This window comes from Pristis pectinata, chromosome 15 (genome assembly GCF_009764475.1).
Source record: "Pristis pectinata isolate sPriPec2 chromosome 15, sPriPec2.1.pri, whole genome shotgun sequence".
NCBI lineage: Eukaryota > Metazoa > Chordata > Chondrichthyes > Rhinopristiformes > Pristidae > Pristis > Pristis pectinata.
This window is the reverse complement of record NC_067419.1, coordinates 14675284-14691385: the sequence shown is the minus strand read 5'-3', so window position 1 is coordinate 14691385 and position 16102 is coordinate 14675284. Positions and strand designations below refer to the sequence as shown.

At 40.8% G+C, this 16102-nt stretch overlaps 1 protein-coding gene across 4 annotated transcripts in view; it reads left to right on the top strand.

Annotated features, from left to right (window-relative positions):
* LOC127578637 (uncharacterized) overlaps positions 1-13343 on the top strand; it is a 45227-nt gene extending 31884 nt beyond the window's left edge. For 3 of the 4 annotated variants that reach the window (XM_052030835.1, XM_052030834.1, XM_052030832.1), the window contains one exon: positions 12135-13343. The gene's annotated coding sequence lies outside the window, so the exon portion shown is untranslated. Of the gene's footprint in view, positions 1-3578; positions 3660-12134 lie in introns of all 4 variants that reach the window. The other variant, XM_052030833.1, reaches the window with a different exon arrangement.
* The last annotated feature ends 2759 nt before the right edge of the window (positions 13344-16102 follow it).

The following is a 16102-nucleotide window of genomic DNA, read 5'->3' as shown; positions in this document are numbered from 1 at the left end:
GGAGCTCTCTCATCTTGAGCACAAAATGATTTGACTTCTAAGGCTTTTTCTGCCATTTGTCCAGCATGAAAACGTGGATTAATTGAACTTCGAATAATAAAACAAATGCAATTCATGCTCTTGTTATGACCCATTTGTGAGATAACTTAATGAAGGTCCCAATGTGAATTTCCAGAGTTCAGCACCAGAGTTTTGATTTCACTTTGGTTTGCTCTTATGACTGACATCTCAGGAGATCCACTAGCATTTTTAATCCGACTTCTGCTGTGGTGATCATACAAACCATACCGGAGGTTGTGAGCTGCTCACCGAATGAGGCTCTGCTGTCTAGCTTTCTTGGGATGGCTTCTTGGGTCATTGCTGTGGTTACATTTCTCTACAGATTGGGGTACACACTGCTTGTGTAAATTACTCGGCAAGAGTTGCAGGAGAAAAAAAGAAGCATTTTTGTTTGATGGTCTTGCACTCTTGCAGCCTTCCAGCTGTTCACTGATTTCTGAATATGGACCTGGTTGTAAATAGAAGCCTGTTCTTCTTTCTTCCTCCCCACCCCCAATCTGTAGCTCACTGATAGATGAGTAATTCTATCAACACTCTTCAGCTCGGCCATCACTGACATCTGAGTGCTGCAATGTTTTGAAGATACCTGGCTTCCCATATGGTATGCCAATACACAGGCATTAACTAAGTTAATGAGATTTTGGCTTCCAGTTTGTTTCATTTTGCAAATTGAGGTCTATTACGGCTCTTATGATTTGCATTTTATCTCACAAGGGCATGGGTTTCAATGACTGCATTCTGGAAAAGTGTGGTGAAATTAAGTAAGTGACACCATTGTTTCTATATCATGGCCTCAATGGTTGGTAAGATTTTAGAGTCCATGTTAAAGGATGAAATTTCATAGTACTTGGAAGTACATGATAAAATAAGGCAAAATCAGTACTGTTCCATTAGGGGGAGATTATGCCTGACAAATCTGTTAGAATTCTTTGAGGAGGTAACAAGCAGGTTAGACAAAGGAGTCAGTGGATGTTATTTACTTGAATTTTCACAAGGCCACAGAGAAGGTGCCCCACATAAGGCTGCAAAACAAGATAAGAGCCCATGATGTTAGAAGCAAGGTGCTAGTGTGGATAGAAGATTTGGCTGACTGGCAGAAGGTAGAGAGTGAGATAAAGGGGTCCATTCAGGATGGCTGCTGTTGACAAGTGGAGTTCTGCAGAGGTCCGTGTTGGGACTGTAACTTTTCACTTCATATGTTAATTTTCTGGATGAAGGAACTGGTGACAATGTGGCCAAGTTTGCAGACGACACCAAGATAGATGGAGGGACAGGTAGTGTTGCGGAGGCAGGGTGTCTGCAGAAGGACTTGGAAAGGTTAGGAGATTGGACAAAGAAGTGGCAGATGGGATACAGCGTAAGGAAGTGTGGGGTTATGCGCTTTGGTAGGAAGAATAAAGGTGTAGACTATTTTCTAAGTGGGGAGAGAATTCAGAAATCGGAGGTGCACAGGACTTGAGAGTCCTACTTCAGGATTCCCTTGAGGTTAACTTGCAGGTTGAGTTGGTGGTAAGGAAGGCAAAATACAATGTTACATTCATTTTGAGAGGACTAGAATATTAATGCAAGGATGTACTCTGAGGAATTTAAGGCATTTGTCAGACCGTATTTGGAATAGTGAGAGCAATTCTGGGCCCAGTATCAAAGGAAAAATGTGCTGACCCTGGAGAGGGTCCAGTGGAAGTTCACAAGAATGATCCAGGGAATGAAAAGCTTAATGTATGAAGAGCGTTTGATAGCTCTGGGCCTGTACTCGGAGTTCAGAAGGATGAGGGGGGATCTCATTGAAACTTAACAAATTTTGAAAGGCCTGGATAGAGTGGACATGGAGAGGATGTTTCCATTAGTAGGAGAGTCTAGGATCCGAGGGCACAGCCTCAGAATAAAGAGATGTCCCTTTAGAACTGAGATGAGGAGGAACTTCTTCAGCCAGAGGGCGGTGAATCTGTGGGATTTGTTGCCACAGAGGGCTTTGGAGGTCAATTCATTGGGTGTTTTTTTAAGGCAGAGATTGATAGATTTTTAATTGGTGAAAAGATTACGGGGAGAAGGCAGAATGGAATCGGGGGGAAAAAATAGCAGCTGTGATTAAATGGTGGAGTGGACTCGATGGGCCAAACAGCCCAATTCTGCTCCTGTATCTTATGGCCTTATTGCAATACAGACTTCTTGGAATCTGGGAATTATATGTTGGAAAACTTTGTAAAAGTTTATTGTGAAATTAACTATATGGATATAGGAATTGACAAAAGCAGTTCAATTTATTATTTGGTTGCTTTTGAGAAGGTAGTGGTGAGCTGCCATCTTGAACCACTGCAGTCCTTCTGCTGAAGGTATTCCTACAATGCTGCTGGGTAGGGAGCTGCAGGATTTAAACCCAACAGTGATGAATGAACGGTGATATGTTTTGGGGTGGTCTGTAACCTGGATGCTAGCTTGCAGGTGGTGGTTTTTCCTTGCATGTTGCCCTTAGTGGTGGCGATTGTGGGTTTGGGAGAAGCTGTTGGAGCAGTTTATGCAAGTAATGGCATTTTGTAAACGGTACACACTCCAGCCTCCGAGTGCAGGTGGTAGAGGGAATGAATGCTGAGGGTGGTGAGAAGGGTGCCAGTCAAACAGGCTGCTTTGTCCCGGATGATGATGAGCTTTTAGAGTGATGATGAGTGCCGCACTCATTCAGACAAGTGAAGAATATTTTATTATATAAATTCCTCTATAGAGGGTTAAAAGTCCTTGGGGTGTCAGGAGGCAAGTCAGTCGCTGCAGGATGTCCACCTCTGCTCTCATAGCCACAGCATCTCCGCAGCTGGCTCAGATGTTTCTGGTCACTGCTACCTTGTTTTTCTCTCTTCCCTCCCGCCCTTGGGTTCCCGGGAGTCTTGATGATTATAATACAGTTGAATATCTAGGTGGTTAGACTCTCTCTGTCATTGGAGATGGTCATTATCTTGCAGTTTGGTGGTGTGACTGCTATTTGCTACTTGTATAACTCATGCCTGAATGTTGTTCAAGTTTTGCTGCATGAAGAATATCTACTGAAACTAGGAGTAAAAGCACAACCTGTGGAGAGATAATCAGCATTAATGTTTTGACTAGATAACCTTTCCCTGTTTCCCTTTTCACAGATGCTGCTTAACCTGATGAATAATTCTGGTATTTTCCCTCTTTCAGATTTCTATCCTCCTACAGTTTTTTGTTCTTGAATTGCTGAAGCTCCAGGTTCTATGTAGATGGATGAATTCATTTAGGGTGAATGACCTACCTCCCTGTAATGACCATCTGTCACTACTACTTGCTGATATTCTCTGGCAAAGTAATGGAATCAAACTGGTTCACTGCCTAATGATAGTCCTCCTTTATTTGTGGGTGTCCACATCCATATTCGGTGTTACAATAATGACTTTTCGGACAAAAGCTCTCTAAATGACTCTGGAGCTTAATGGTTTCAGTAAATTGCATTGGTAAAGGATAGTGACATGTGCTAAGAACTTTTTATTTATAAAACTTGCTGCTTGCAGGTAAGAAAATATCTGGGAGGAGTCACAGTCGACAGAAAAACAACGATAGTTCTCAGAGGAAAACACAGTGTGACTTTGAGGGTGAGGATTTATAGTTGTGTTTCTATTTTTGTATAAAACAATGAATTAGGAATAGACACCTCAATAAGATCACAGTTGATTGCAACCTCAGCTCTGTGGTTGCCTCCCTGTCTATCTGCAAGTCCACCCTCTTTCTATCAATCTATCTCAATCTATCCCTAAAAGTTGTTCAAAGACTGGAGCTCCAAAGACCTGTGACCCTCCTGAGGAAGAAAAAAGCACATTTTATTTCTGTTTTAAGTGGGCAACAGTGACCCCTAGTTTGGGATTCTCCTCCAAGACGAAACGCTCTGTCTGCCTTCAACATCTAGCTATATTTCACAAATTTAAAACAGGAAGCTCTGGAAATGGTCAGCAGGTCAGATAGCATCTGTGGAAAGAGAAACTCTGAGTTAGTGTTACAGGTACACGATCTTGCATCAGAACTGACCAGTGCTATGACAAACAGGAAAGGCTGGTTATCTGAAGTTGTTCAATTCACTATTGAGTTCCAAGGGCTGCAGTGTGCCAAGGTGGAAGGTGCAATGAGATCAATGGCCATTTTCATTTGATACATTTTAGCCAGGACGTACAGAGCCCTCCTGGTTTTCCTCAAAAATTCCATGTAGTCATTTTGTCTCCAATGGAACTTCAGTAATTAAAAGGATTTCTAAAAGTATTCCGGCTTGCAAATTCATTTCCAAAAAAATTCTCATGCCACAGGGTGAGGCCACGGGCAAAGGACATGGAGACCCCAAGGACTTTGCTGAAAGAACAAGTTTTATTACATGAGAGACTGGGCTGACATGATGAGATGGGTAGGATCTTGTTCTTTCCCCCACTCCCATCATTCTGTTACCTATGCAAACAGCCTGAGTCTAAACTCCGGGAAGTGAGGGATCTGTGAATCATGCCCAGAGGAAAGAAACATTCCAAATTGCCTTTTTTTTGCTGCCCACCCCCACCCCCAGGAGACAATGGAAAATTTCTGATTGAACCATTGTGCTGGGTGACAGTAGTTGGCTCTGATCATGAATTTTTGAGGAGATCACTTGGATAAGGTTTTCTTGAAGGTTCACTAGCCCAAATTTGATGGGGGTAGGAGTGATTCTGGAGATTAGCAGCGAGAGCAGATGCGTGCAGGAGCAGCAGATAAATAAGAGATTGCAGGAACAGTTACTTTGTATAAATAATGTGAAACATAATCTGCTTTCACATAATTATATTTCACTGGCAAAGCACACATGATCAGCTAGCAGGTTGGAGTGCTCTTGGTGTACGGGCAAAGCTACAACTTTAGGACAGTGATGAGATTATTCCTACTCGCATTAACAGTTTATGGCCCAGTTAGGAGCAAGTTTTTTTTCATATCTAGGATTTGATAAGAATTTTTTTTGGTTTAAGTTTATTTTTTGTCAGTGGAGTTTCTTTCCCCCATGCCTTACGACTGGGTAAGACTTCTGCTGAAAGGTCATTAAATTAAACTATTAAATCTGATTCTCTCTCCGTGGATGCTGCCTGAACTGCTGAGTGTTTACAGAAAATGTTTTTACAGTGGGGTTTTATCAATGTTGAGAGAACCTCCCCTAACTCCTTCACCTCCAGACACATTCCCCCTCCCCCCCTTTTATCCCTGAGTGGTCTTGCCCTCACCCTAGTCGTCATCTTGTTCCTCACCTCCCCTTCATCTAAGTCCCTCTCCTCGGTGAACACTGAAGCAAAATATTCATTCGGGACGTCCCCTACCTCCTTTGCCTCCAGACACATTTTTCCCCCCTTATCCCTGAGCGGTCTTACCCTCACCCTAGTCATCCCCTTGTTCCTCAAATGTGTAGAATGCCTTAGGGTTTTCCTTAACCCTACCTGCAAAGGCTTTCTCATGTCCCTTTCTAGTTCTCCTAAGTCCCTTCTTAAGCTCCTTCCTGGCTACCTTATAACTCTCAAGAGCCACATCTGATTTTTGCTTCCTAAACCTTAAATATGCTTCCTTCTTTTGACTAAACCTTGCACCTCTTTTGTTAACCATGGTTCCTTCACCCTACCGTCCTTTCCTTGTCTCATCGGGACAAACCTATCTAGGACCCCATGTACGTGGTCCCTAAACAACCTCCACATTTCTGCGGATCATTTATCAGAGAATATCTGTTCTCAGTTTATGCTCCCAAGTTCTTGCCCCAATACCATCGTAATTTGCCCTCCCCCAGTTAAATACTTTCCCAAACCTTGAGTGACTTTCTAGTTCTGTCAGTGATTGTGATTTTATTTTTTGTGTATCGATACTGTCACCTCTACATTACAGAAACAGTTGCACAATTGACTTTGTTTCTGTTTTTATCCTGTTTTGTAGAACATGATGTGTATTGATAAGGGAAAAGCTGTATGTGCACTCTGCACAATTTGACTTTGAAGGGCGATTGGTACAAATGATGGTAATACTGATGGCGGTATTGTGAAAACAAGTAATGAAAACCACCTGCATAGATCAAAAAGCTCAATCCCCTTCTTCCCAATGGTGGTAATAGAGGAACAGATATTTCTGGGGAAGAAACTATTGGATTCCAGTCTCCAGCAAGGAGACTGGAATCCACGAGCTGTTCAAGTTACTCTTCTAATTGCCCAAGTGATGTTCATATCTTAAAACCGAGCGACACTAAGACCTGGTAAGCAGGCAATCAAGCTTTTAGGTTCCTATTCCTGTTTGACATAGCTCAAATTCTTTTTTTCTCCACTGATGGCCAAGATCTCAAGCTTCAGGTTGTATGTCATTTTAACTCTCCTTCCCACTTCCACACCAACCTGTCTGCCCTCGGCCTTCTACAGAGAGGCCAAACGGAAATTGCAAGAATAACATGTATTCCACTTGGGTAGCTTACAACCCAATTTCAGGTAACCCACACCCCTGGTGATCTCCTCCCACACCCACTCACTTGTTCATCTAGGTTTTTTCTCCCTTCATTCATCTTTCCTAGTCCTTTCCATTCGCCCATCATCAGCAAACCTCCCCCACCCCTCATCTGGTTCCACCCATTGCCTACTAGCCTCTGTTCCACACCTCCTCCTTACTGTTATATACTGGCAATCTTTCCTCTTGGTCCCAATGCAGGGTCTTGACCCAAAATGTCAACTTACCCCTTTGCCTCCACAGATGCTGCTTGACCCGCGGAGTTCTTCTGGCATTCTGTTTCTTGTTCCAGATTCCAGCATCTGTAGTCTCTTGTCTTTCTAAACAAAATTGTTCAATAAGCCAATGGATCTTTTCACTGAGTGCTAATCAGTTTTTTAAATCTGTGACAGATGCCAAAATTCTACCTAATTATAACTGTCGTATTATGATCCGGGATAAAACCTATTCCTCATCAGGAGAGCATGCTGTTCTTGTTAGTCTTCTGCCAATTTCTGGAAAGCCCCACAAAGCAATGGAGAAAGTCCAAGTCAAAACCTAATACTTGTAACAATGAAGTTTTTTGTTCCTTTCTTGTTTGGCGAACTTGACTTCAGCTTTTTTAACAAAAGATTATTCAATTTATGAACGACTTGTGTCCTCTGTCACAGTGTTTAAACCTTTAGTTGTTTTCAATGGCATTATAACTGCTTTTATAATTATTCTCCACCAAGAATAGAATTGAGGAGGTTTATTGTCCATTTGTCTTATTAAATTCCTGATTATGGTCAGATGTTTTGAAGTTTATACAGGAAGTATATGTTATTGCAGAGCATATCTATTTGACGCTGTTACTCCTTTTTCAATGTTGTTGATAAGCTAAGAAAATTTACCTCATTTTGATTTAACTAGTACCTCAGTTAAATTGTCCAAGGTTATTTGGTTTCAGCAAAACAATTGAAACTTCTTTCTTGTGTTTAAGTATTAAACAATATCTTCTTTCTTATTACAAAAGAAGAAATGAGTAGCTAGATTATTTCTGGCTGTTCTAATGCCTGTTGTATTTTCAGAATGTATAATTATCTAAACTGATAAATTGACTTGCATCTGTAATTGTTTTATTGTACTGAGCTTAAGTTTTTAACATTGCAATAATTACAAAAGTATAAAAAAAATTTGCAGTGTGTTTACATGCAACAGTTTACTAATGCCTGATAGCTTGTGGTTATTTGCTTTGTTTTGGCTGTCAGACAGTTTATTAAAGACATATTGACTGCTATTTAAGCTTGTAAGTTACCACTGTAAAAACTAGTGGGGTCTTAGTTACATTTTCGTGGTTTGGATAAGTTCTACTCTGCGTTGTCTTCAGAATTGCTTTTTATAATTACTGTGTTATTCCTAAGCATTAAGCTTTCAATGCAGCTTAGCTGAATGTTGACGTGCTTTGAAATCATTTGGTGGATAGACACTTCCAGTGATAGCATCAGCCTAGAGAGCCTTGAAACTGTTTTCAAGGCCACTGGACACTTCATGAATAAGTTCCTTGACTTTCGCTTCATGGCATAAATCCAACCACCTTCAAGTCATACAGACTTCCTACTCACTGATAATTGAGCATTAGAGTTCTTTTAGAATGTGGTACAGTTTAATTCTTATACTTTAGGGCCAGGTAGGTATTTATGGTATGTCTCATTTTCCTTTCTCTTTTCTCTAACCCCTATTTTATATTTGTTGTGTTTTAATCTCTGGTGATAACTCTCATTTCTTGGATCTGCCAAAGTATTCGTCTTGGTGCAACTTTTTAAATTCTCTGATTAATGCTAACATGCAGTTTTAAAATTTGTTCATGCTGGTGTGTGGGCAATTCCTGGTACATGGGCTGTGAGGATAACAACAGTTCTGAATGAGAAAGCTGACAGATGAAAAGTGGTGCAGAATGACCATCTGAAGATGTGTCTGAAGAGACTGTCGACTGTGAGGTGTCATCAACCCCACTTCCAGCATCAGTCTTTGGGTTAGACATGATCTCTGAATTGGTCATTAGAATCTGAGCTGCAATCCAAATGAGTTAACTTCCTGTTTTTATTTTACGGACTCTTTCTATCATTGGGTATGGGTCAGACTTGAAGTGATTTATTTTCCTCTTAGAGATTCTTGCATATGTTATGGCAGGTGCCTTTACACAGCTTTGAGCCTCTGTCCACTGAATTGTTTGCAGCACCATGATCCAGGAATACTGAGAGTAAAGACTGAGTAACCAAATAGATTTTCTGACACTGTCATCTTCAAAACCTACTAGCAGCTGGCCAGATGTTCTTTCAATCTTGTGTATGAAATATTGTGAGTACTGAAAGGAAACTTGAGTACCATTTTGATTCTGAAGCCATTACTGGTCAAAAGCTATTCAAGGATTAAATTGAAACCGATTTGAAAACCACCAGATGAAGAAGTGCTGGGTAAGTATTTTCACTATAGGCACTTAATTCATGGAGTGGATGGGTCACAGAATGAAAGATTCCTGGTAAGAGAGCAGCAAGAACCCACAAAGGAAAATGCCTGCAATTGTTGGCACAGGTAGAAAAGATGCTTCTTTTACAAGATGGATGCTTACCAGCTCTTCAAATTTCAAAATCTTCACTTAAGAGATGGTTCGGGCTTGGCCATACTGCAAAATAATCAGTGTAGCAGGTAGGATCTTTTGGTTTAGCAGATGATAAGAACTACCACTGCTACAGATTTGAGCTTTTAGTAATCATTATCATGGTCTGCACTTCTTGAAGGCTGCTGTGCACATTTCACCAACTACAGCTGCTTGCTGGAGAGGCAGCCATTGTGGGTCACACCAGCTATGGAGAGTAGTGAGGGGGAAGTAAATGCGTAGTCTCCTGCTGACGTGCGCACACCCTCCACATTCTGACCAAAGAGCAAGTGGATGGTGCCCTATGATTGCAGGTGATGCAAAACATGAGCAGTGGTGAATGTGGGCCACAGACTGAGGGTTCTGTGAAACATTTACTTTTCCCCAGAAACTTTGGATTTTACAGAGATGGGTTGGCCCGTATTATAATAAATAAAATTTTCACTGGAGGGTCTTCTTGAAAATTAAGAAAATCCAGAGGAAGACATTTTAAAATCGCATTGTCTACCATGTGTCTTGTACTCAATTTATTGTGAATGTACAGATTGAGATTTTTTGATCAAATGTCCATCATTAAACTATTGAAAAGAGCCATACCCACTGACATCACCATATGTGGGAAATAAAATAGCAAATGAAACCTATGTAAGAGTGACAGCCTGAAGCGCCCAGTCCAATTTCCCTGTCGATGTGACATCTGCTAAAAGTGCATGCAATCACTTCAAAATGGGCACTTTAATGCATATTTTTAAAAATGCAAATATATGGAGTTTTGAGCCACATGTAAATTATTAGCTTATGTTGTATTTGTTGTTTAAATGTTGCAGCTTGCAGGACAGAAGACTAGTTGGTACATTTCTAAGTTTGAAAACCAGGTATATTTGTAGAAACATGTATACAACAGGAGACAGCTCAAGTCTCTATTTGAAGAATTAGATTGAGGTGTTCCAGCCAGCGTTGAGGATTTTTCAGCACGAACCGTGGATTGAACCTCCTCATCTCCCATTAGCAGCTTGACTGGTGGTATTGTACCTAACTGTCGCTGTGCCTTAATTTCATTTTTAACTCCAAGCTTTAAGAGGAGATGATGGTGCCCAGCATTAACTGTATCATGTAGTCTTTCAGACCTTCTGATTCTAAGTGTAGAAAGGTTTAAAGGAGGTACCACAGGAGAAGATCCTAACTCTGTTAAGTAGGCAGATCTGGTTTGGTCTCCATTGTAGTTTAGTGACATAGGTCTTCAGTGAACCACTCTTGGAACAGCTGTCGAATATAATTATTTTAATGGCCTCATGCTTGCTTCTGTTGCCCTGATATTAGAACAGGAACCAGTATTACACAATAAACTGAGTTGAAGATCCAGGTCCTGGGTAACCCAGCTTCTAATGTTTTGTATTGTTATTCTTGGATTTAAAGGAGGTCTTGGACTTATGGTGACTTTTCAGAACATTTTTAAAAGCTGTAGAGTTAATGTAGTATCTTTTAGCCTTTTCACTGTTGTAGAAAGGAGCAGCAGCAGTTTGAATACTGCGAATGAGACAATATGATCACAATAAGTTAATCTGTTGCAGTGATGTTGATGGAGGCATAAATATTGGCTAGAACACCAGGCACAATTTCTCTGCTCCATTTTTTTTGAAATTGTGCTGGAGGCACTTTTACCTGAGAAGGTCACTTCAGTATAATCATTTTCACATCTGTGAATACATATTTAATGTGAAGATGGTGTTCATCAATATGTAAATAGTTCACAAAAACCTAACAGAGAGGCTAATGGTTTATTAACTACTCCAGAAGTTAGTTATATACTACTTTGTCCATGTTGGCCAGGACTGTTTCCAGGCTATTCTGTTGCACTTTGACTTTGCTGCATTGGGTTGATGTTATGGGTTCATAAGCACTGTGACATCTTTCACAGGATTGTCAGATCTATTAATCTGTCTCCATATTGCAGTCCTGTCATCTCTTAAAGCATTCAACTCATTTGCACTTCCGTCCATTCAGTAATGATGTAAACTCAAGTTGTGTGGATGTTGAGTTTCTCCCAGAACTCATGCAGTCTCATCTCAGTAAAGTCTGCACCAGACTTGATCAATCTTAAGCAAGTTGTGTGAGCCTTTTGCTTCTCTTGTTTGTGGACTCTTCTAATGGCCCAGCTGATCCCCTGAAACTCCTGTGAACTGGATCTCATGGTTCAAACAGATTACAGACTCTTCCTCTGACTAGCTTAGTCAAGGTTTGTGAATAGCCCCATCGTTCTGAGATGGCCAAGAGATGATTTTGACTTGGGCTATTCATAATGGGCTTTCTTCTACTAACCCCAGCTCTGGAGCTTCTTTCCCCATGGGACACCGCGACCTAATATAGCTTAACATTCACTACTTCTCAACCTCTTGCTGGCCTCCAGATGCTCCTGTTGTTCACATCTTCCACTTTTGCCGTTCACAGCCATTACAATATCTACCTCGCACATTGACCCGTGGTGAAAGAGAATATGTTCAGGCTTTGCTGGCAGATATCTGAACAATCAGCAATGCAAAGTCATGACTCTTGAAGAATGCTGTTGCATTCTCTTTATGCCATCGCTAAATATAAATGTTGTGTTACCATTCATTACAATGTGGCTTCACCAGACCCCTTGGCTTTGTCACCCCATCACCTCTTGACTTCCTCAGTGTACAACATCTGCATCCTTTGGCCAAATTGCTGTCTTGTATCCTCCCAGAAGAGTCTCCCATTTAGCTGCTTGTTTCTCCTTTTAGGCCAAACTTTATGTTCCTTGCCACATAGGCTGTTGTCAAAATCCATCTGCTAGTTTTCAATAATGAAAAGGTGGTCAATTAACTATAAAAGTGCAAAGACTTGATGTAAAAAAGATTAAAATGTTCTGCTAGTTTATTGCCATTAATGATTGAATTTCCATTTCTGAACATTTTGCGACCTATCACAGCCTTTTCTGTTGTCATTTTTTTTATAGGCGGTGTTACTTTTAATCTGTATGGAACACGTAGCAAAGCTTCAGCTGTCTGAATAGAACAGAGGATGCCCTACAATACAGCTTGGTTGAAGTCTCTCATATCATGCCATTGGCTGCCTGCTTTTCAAAGCCACAGTGAAGACTTGTTACAGCCCACTTGTTATCGAACGGGATAAATCAGGAAGCTGAGAATGCGTTAAATGAAGCAGTTCTACAACATGATTCATTAGCTGAGTGCTTGTTGAAAGCACTTAGATAATTACCCCCATCTTTAGCAGGGTTTCCTGTTAGATTGAAGGAAACCATATAGTATGCCTAAGATTAAGAACAGTAGCAAAATAATTGAGTGAACAGGTAAACCAATCTGTTGCCTCGGAAACTGGTGAAAGGGGTATGCAGTAGTAATTGTAAGGATGTGAGCTTTGGCCACAAAGTAGTATAAAAATGAAAGGTCTGATGGGTGAAATAGACTGTTTACTTAGTTATATCCTCAGGCTGGTCATCCATTTACACAATATAAGAGACCATTTAAATCACAGTCCCGTTTAAAAACATACGGTAGTAAGGTCCATCGTATGCTCTGTGTATTGCTGTCCCAAGTTGCTGTTCTTCGTTGAAATAATTACTAATTGTCATATTCTGAGGATTCTCAGTGAGGTATTTTATCCAATTTTATCCAATTATTTCTGAGCTACTTACAAGCCAACAATATTGTTATCCTCCAACTTGGCAACATCCTCTGACCCAGAACTACTTGATGGTTATAAATATTGCATAACTGTTGTACAGTGCTGGATGGTTCTACATCCCTTACATTTTGTTTGTGTTTCGATGTCCACATACAATACAATTGAAGAGTCTATATTCCTCGTTTCCCAATAAACCAAGATAAATATATGTGCATTCGTGTCCATATAACTAGTTACTTCTTTATATAAACACTTTTGCCAGGAGCATAGAATTTTAAAAGCACATTTCCAGTCTAAGAACTTATATGTATACCTCCTTCAGTATGAAGTCCAGGAGATGTTTGGACTGTCACCAGGTAGTGTCTCAACTGTAAAGAGGTCTGCAGCAACCTTAGCTCAATACTTTTCTTCAGGAGTGGTGTTGATTTCAAGAAGCATCTTCAGCTGCTAATATCTCCAAAAAAGGCATGTTGAAGGTAGTTGGAAACAAATGCTCTTTTCTGCAATTTTGATTTTTCGTTTTCAGCTTGTCTTGCGTAGTGGCACCACAGTCATACAATTGTACTTTGTTAATACTTTTATCTATTAAAGCTTCCTTACAATTTTTTTTAGGAGTGATATTACTTGTAACACCATTGATTAACTATACTTGTAATTCTGTTTCTTCTGTTCTCTGCTGAATTGTTCCATTTCCTCATTTTCAGAGTTCATTGTCTTGAGTATGGCCTCATCATACTCTGACATTGTGAACTGGCCTTGCTGCTTTATACTGCCTTGCTTGGTGCTAGTCTTCCTGCTTCTGCACTAGGGTGAAAAGTGATTCACATTTTTAATGCTTGTGGCGTGTTTATCCATAAGCTGAGCATTTCTCCTTCAGGCTTTCATGCCATTTGCTGTAATATTTGCACACTTTACACTGTAGCCACTCATTTGCATTTCTGTTTGACTGCATGATCTGAATTGTGTTGTTGGTTATCCAAGAACTCTAGCCTTAGATAATTCCAAAACCCAACAGGATTCCAAACCCTACAGAATTATCTAAATTCTGAAGATCTCTGAACTCATAATTGGCAGCCTGAACTGAGTTCAGTCAAGTATGTAGCAATGCTTTCAATACTATAATCCCAAGCAAACTCGTCACCAGACTCCGAGACCTGGACTCAACACTTTCCTCTGTAACTGGATCCTTGACTTTCTGACCAACAGACCACAATCAGTGAGGATAGGCAGCAATATCTCCAGTACAATTATTCTCAACACTGGTGCCCCACAAGGCTGTGTCCTCAGCCCTCTACTCTCTTTATACTCATGACTGTGTGGCCAGATTCTGCTCCAACTCCATCTACAAGTTTGTAGATGATACCACCGTTGTAGGCCGTATCACAAACAACGATGAGTCGGGGTACAGGAAGGAGATAGAGAGCTTAGTAGAATGGTGTCATGACAACAACCTTTCCCTCAATGTCAACAAAACAAAAGAGCTGGTCGTTGACTTCAGGAAAGAGGGCAGTGTACATGCACCTCTCTACATCAATGGTGCTGAGGTCAAGAGGGTTGAGAGCTTCAAGTTCCTGGGAGTGAACATCACCAATAGCCTGTCCTGGTCAAATCACATAGATGCCACGGCCCAGAAAGTTCACCAGCGCCTCTACTTCCTCAGGAGGCTAAAGAAATTTGGTATGTCCCCTTTGACACTCACCAACTTTTATCGATGCACCATAGAAAGTATCCTATCTGGATGCATCACAGCTCGGTACGGCAACTGCTCTGCCCAGGACAGCAAGAAACTGCAGAGAGTTGTGGACACAGCCCAGCACGTCACAGAAACCAGCCTCCCATCCTTGGACTCTGTCTATACCTCTCACTGCCTTGGTGAAGCAGCCAGCATAATCAAAGACCCCACACACCCGGGTCATCTCTCCCATCAGGTAGATAATAAGGGAGCCTGAGGGCACATACCACCAGGCTTAAGGACAGTTTCCATCCCACTGTGCTAAGACGATTGAACAGTTCCCTTATACGATGAGATGGACTCTGACCTCACGATCTACCTTGTGACCTTGCACTGCACTTTCTCTGTAGCTGTGACACTACTCTGCACTGTTATTGTCCTTACCTGTACTACATCAATGCACTCTGTACTAACTCAATGTAATTGCACTGTAATGAATTGACCTGTACGATTGGTATGCAAGTCAAGTTTTTCACTGTACCTCAGTACAAGTGACACTAATAAACCAATACCAACACCAATGTCTCCCTATTTCCCTGATACCTTCTGAAGAGCCTCAATCTGTACATCATTGCAATGTGCAGAATACTGGATTGATTCTCAAAGGCTTTTTCAGTTTCACATTGATTAATTAAGTTCTCCACCTCAGTTACCAAACAGATATCATGGCATCTTCATTTTTTGTTTTTTTGCTGTTTATTAGCATTTGCGGACTCAATAGAGAGAATTTTTCCCACTGATAAACAAATAAAACTGCAGGTGCTGGAATGTGAAATGAAAACAGAAAATGCTGGAAGAACGCAGCCAATCAAGCCACATCTGGGGAGGAAGAAATCAGTGAATGTTTCAGGTCAGGGACCCTTTCTCAGAACTAGCTTTCTTAGAATTTCTCCATCTGGTGCTTCCACTCATTTGGTGAGGTACTTGCCTCAAATTCCAGCAGCTGAGGTGGTTTTATCTGCAAAGGATCACAAAGAGAATTCTAACAACCAAAAGAAATGAAAGGGAAAAAACTCATTTGAATATTTGAAGCAGGCATCATATATTAATACATCAATCTCCCTTAAACAAAGTTCATTGACTGTACCCACCTATTGATAGATAAAACCATCATGTGTTTAGACCAGATATCAGAGAGGGCTTACTTTTCACTGCAGAAAGCTTTGCAGGGCACATAGCAGTTTTGCAATCATAGTTAAAAGTGCAAGGTTAGTGACCATTTATGATGAAACAAGCAGACCTGTAAATAGAGCAAAGGAGACACCAATTTACCCAAGACACCCCAGTTTTTTGATACTCTATTAACTCAGATGAATTGCTGAACTCAGCAAGATTCCCTTGAGATTGTTAAAAGATAAACTAAATGCATGTATGCTGAAAAATATGTGAAGGTACAGAGAAAATGAATGTAATGTTAGACAAAAGATGTCAAAAGGGCACAGGTCACATGCAAGATACCACCAAATATGGATTTGTCCTAGCCTAGCCTAACACAGATTCAAAAGAGTTCGGAGATTTAGAAAGTCTAGCAAGAAGGTTCAGCTGTC